Source organism: Suncus etruscus, chromosome 10 (genome assembly GCF_024139225.1).
Source record: "Suncus etruscus isolate mSunEtr1 chromosome 10, mSunEtr1.pri.cur, whole genome shotgun sequence".
NCBI classification, from domain to species: Eukaryota; Metazoa; Chordata; class Mammalia; order Eulipotyphla; family Soricidae; genus Suncus; species Suncus etruscus.
The window spans coordinates 80,178,860-80,183,395 of record NC_064857.1 but is presented as its reverse complement, the minus strand read 5'-3'; the positions used below and the strand labels follow the sequence as shown (position 1 = coordinate 80,183,395).

At 52.1% G+C, this 4,536-nt stretch overlaps 1 protein-coding gene across 2 annotated transcripts in view; it reads right to left on the bottom strand.

The window, feature by feature from the left end:
• The window catches only part of DYM (dymeclin), a 340,760-nt gene extending 337,056 nt beyond the window's left edge, over positions 1-3,704 (bottom strand). For both annotated transcript variants that reach the window (XM_049781531.1, XM_049781532.1), the window contains exon 1: positions 3,543-3,704. The gene's annotated coding sequence lies outside the window, so the exon portion shown is untranslated. The remainder of the gene's footprint in view (positions 1-3,542) is intronic.
• Between the last annotated feature and the right edge of the window lie 832 nt (positions 3,705-4,536).

The following is a 4,536-nucleotide window of genomic DNA, read 5'->3' as shown; positions in this document are numbered from 1 at the left end:
TCTGCACTGACTTCATTACGTACATTTTTTTTTTAAAAAATAAGCTTTCTAGAGGCCGGAGAGATAGCATGGAGGTAGAGCATTTGTTTGCATGCAGAAGGACCGGTGGTTCAAATCCTGGCATCCCATATGGTCCCCCAAGCCTGCCAGGAGCAATTTCTGGGCGCAGAGCTCAGGAGTATTCCCTGAGCACTGCCAGGTGTGACCCCCCCCCAAAAAAAAAGAATAAAAAAGCTTTCTAGATACTAATGATATTGATATTAAGAGCTTTCTATTAAATTTTCAGATGTGATAGTGGTATGATAGGTATGATTAAAAAATTACTCAATCCTCTATATATACTGAAATAATGATAAGTGAAACAATAAAATCTACTGATCTGCAATCCTACGATCTGCCTTCTTTTGGGGTGGGGGTGGGTTAGCCCACACCCTACAGCATTCTGGGGTTACTTTTGACACTACACTCAGAAATCACTCCTGGCAGGCTCAGGGGACCATATGGGATGCTGGGATCAAACCCGGGTCAGCCATGTGCAAGCCCCCATACCCGCTATGCGATCGCGCCTGCCCCTGATCTGCTTTAAAGTAACTGAGGCTCAAGATAAAATTCCACATTTGCATGTGTGAGACCTTGAGATTGATTGCTAGCACCTCCTCCCCAAAATTTATTTTTAATCCTTTTTTCTTCTCCCTCCACTTCAGCCAGTGCTCAGAGCTTACTCCTGGCTCTGTATTCAGGGATCACTCCTTGTAGTTATGTGATGCCACTGATCAACCCCAGGTCAGCTAGTTCAAGAAAAAAGATAAGCACCCTACCCCCTGTATTATCAACTCCTGCCCTAAAAAAGGGGGGGAAGGGGCAAGCAATAGCACAGCGGTAGGGCATTTGCCTTTCACACAGCTGATCCAGGACAGACCTAGGTTAGATCCCCTAGGGTCCCCTGAGCCAGGAGTAAGCCCTGAGCATCACTTGGTGTGGCCCAAAAACAAAACAAAACAAAAAGTAGTAGGGGCCAGAGTGATAGCACAGCAGGTAGGGGATTTGCCTTGCAGGCAGCCAACCCAGGCTCGATCCTTGCCATTTCTTATGGTCCCCTGAGCCTGCCAGGAGTAATATCTGAGTGCTGAGACAGGAGTAATCTAAGTGCAGCCAGGTATGGCCCAAAAACAGACCAAAAATAAAAGTAATTGGGGGGGGGCAGGAGAGATAGCATGGAGGTAAGGCGTTTGCCTTGCATGCTGAAGGACGGTGGTTCGAATCCCAGCATCCCATATGATCCTCCAAGCCTGCCAGAAACGATTTCTGAGCATTGAGCCAGGAGTAACCCCTGAGCACTGCCGGATGTGACCAAAATCCAAAAGAAAAAAAAAAAAAAGCTCATCAATTTCTCGGCGGAAGTCACTGGCCATCCATCCCCATCCCTTTAGTTTCTCTCCCTTCCACCCCACAACTCTTCTCAAGCCCTGATTGCATCCATCATTACTCACACCCCCAATTTCCTAGACACAGACACAGCTCCTTAGCACCCCATACTTCTTCCTCCAACTTCCTTCCTTTACTTCTGTTCCTGGGCCACAGCCAAAGCTTAACTCCCTTCTCTGAGCTCAGGGCCCAATTCACAGTGTTTGGGAAGGAAGTGGGTAGGTCTTGTACAAAGCAAGCACCTTCCCCACTATCCAGTCTCTCTCGCCCTTTCCTCCCTTTTCTAAGGACCCCACACAACGAACTCTGTACTCCCCTTTTCAGCTCTGCTGCAGAGCCTCTCACCCCTTCTCTGACCCTTTTTAGAACCTGTACACCAGAGGTCTCACACTCAATTTACCTGGGTGCCGCAGGAGGCAAATTCGGGGTGATCCTTGAGTGCAAAGTCAGTAGTAAGCCTTGAACAATGGGGGTGTGACCCAAACAACTAAAACAAAACAAAAAAAGATTCCTCTAGGGCAGGGCCACAAAATGTTGTACAGAGGGCCGTTTGTGGGCCGCGAGTTTGAGACCCCTGATGTACACTATCTCCTATTCTCAAACCCGCTACTGCCCTCCCTCCAAAGCCAACTTCTTCCCCCTTTCACCCTTCTTTAAAGCACTACGGTGACCGATAAGAGATGTCCTAGCTCCTGGGTATAGATTCTTGTGGGGGTGGAGGGGCACAGGGAAGAATGACAGGGGTATTCTGAGCAAAATGTCCTGGAATTGAGACAATGGCACAACCCAACTGCTATACAGGCTTTAAAAAAACTGAATTGAACTTTCACTTGCATTGTACTTTTAAGAATGAATTTGAATTTCAAGGGATGTGAATTACATCTCTGCACAAAAGGTAAAAGTCAAAAAAGGGAGGGAGGGAGGAAGGGAAAGAGGAAGGAAGGAAGGAAGGAAGGAAGGAAGGAAGGAAGGAAGGAAGGAAGGAAGGAAGGAAGGAAGGAAGGAAGGAGAAAAAGGAGGAAGGAAGAAAGGTGAGAAGGAAGGAGAGAAAGAAGGAAGAAAGGAGAGAAAGAAGGGAGGAGGGAGGAAGGAGAAGGAAGGTGAGAAGGAAAGAGAGAAAGAAGGGAGGAGGAAGGAAGAAAGGAAGGAAGGGAAGGAAGAACGGTGAGAAGGAAGAAGTAGAGAAAGGACGAAGAAATGAGGGAAGGAAGGTGAGAAGGAAGGAAAGAGAAAGGAGGGGGAAGGAAGGAAGGAGAGAAAGGAAGGGAGAAAGGTGAGAATGTAGGAAGGAGAGAAAAAAGGAAGAAAGGAGAGAAAGAAGGGAGGAGGGAGGGAGGAAGGAAGGAAGGGAGAAAGGAAGAAAGGTGAGAAGGAAGGAGAGAAAGAAGGGAGGAGAGAGGGAAGGAAGGAAGAAGAAAGGTGAGAAAGGGAGGAGGAAGGAAGGAGAAAAAGAAGGAAGGAGAGAAAGAAGGGAGGAGAAAGGAAGGAAGGACGAAAGAAAGAAGGAAAGAAAGAAAGGTGAGAAAGGGAGGAGGTAGGAAGGAGAGAAAGAAGGAAGGGAGGAAGGAAGGAAGGAAGGAAGGAAGGAAGGAAGGAAGGAAGGAAGGAAGGAAGGAAGGAAGGAAGGAAGGAAGGAAAGCGGGCCAAGCCAGCGCTCCCCCATCCCATTCCATCCATCCCAAGCCTAGTGCAGCTTAACTGACGTCTCCCAATGTTTGTCAACCCCAAGTACCGACTTGTGCTCCAGGGGTTCCGTCAACTCAGACCCGATCGGACCCCGGTCTCCGGGATCTCTGTACACACACACCACACCCCCGGTACACACACACACACACACACACACACACACACACACACACACACACACACACACACACACACACACACCCTCTCCTCGCCCCTCCCCTCCCCTCTCCAGGTGACAGCGTCCAGGGCCAGCGGGTCCCGAGAGCCCGGCCTCTCTCTCGCCTCCAGGGACAGGGACAGGCTCAGGCCAGAGACCCTTCGCCCCGGCCCTGCCACGCCCAGCCCCGGGGACGGTCACGGGGAGGGTCCCCCCGAACCCAAACCCGCTGACAAGGGGCGGGGCCGCCCGAGCCAGGCCGCAGCCCCCTCACCTGTCTCCGCGGCAGGGACCCGCGTCCAGATCGGGGCGGCACCCGGGGTGGTGGCGCAAGACGCCGGCTCAGGCCTCCATGCTGGACGGACGTCTCCGCGGCTCGCACCCCGGCTCGGCTCCCACCCCGGCCGCGTCGCAGGGAGCCCGGGAGGCGGGGAGAGAGAGATGCGTGAAGGCGAGCGTCCGAGAACGCGGCAGGAGCCCGAACGGCTGGGCGCGCTCCAGCTACGTCACGTGATGCGCCGTCGCGGGAGCTTCTGGGAATTGTAGTCCCAGGGCGTGGCGCGAGTCTCGCTCTTACCCCACCCCCACCCACCCCGGCGAGGGCAGGGCCACGTGGCAGGAAGGAGCGGCTGGAGCAGCTGCAGAGGCCGGTCCTCCGCGGTCTCCCGGGACCGTCATCCAGGCACTTGGCCCCGGAATGTCACTTGAAGTCCATAGCCATCCCGAAGTCAATCCGTCGCTCTAAAGAAATCAGCACGTGGCAGGCAATTTTTGGAAGAGTCAGCTAGCCGGATTAGAAAAACTCCTTAGGGCCCGAAGAGATAGCACAGCGGCGTTTGCCTTGCAAGCAGCCGATCCAGGACCAAAGGTGGTTGGTTCGAATCCCGGGGTCCCATATGATCCCCCGTGCCTGCCAGGAGCTATTTCTGAGCAGACAGCCAGGAGTAACCCCTGAGCACCACCAGGTGTGGCCCCAAAACCCAAACACCCCCCCCCCAAAAAAAGGAAGGAAGGAAGGAAGGAAGGAAGGAAGGAAGGAAGGAAGGAAGGAAGGAAGGAAGGAAGGAAGGAAGGAAGGAAGGAAGGAAAGGATAAGAGTTCCTTTCTCTCTACATCCCCGCCAACACTGTTTATTCTCATTCTTTGTGATGTGTGCCATTCTCTGTGGTGTGAGGTGGTGTGCCATTTTCTGTGGTGTTTTGATTTGCATCTCTCTGATGATTAGTGATGTGGAGCATTTTTTCATGTGTCTTTTGGCCATTTGTATT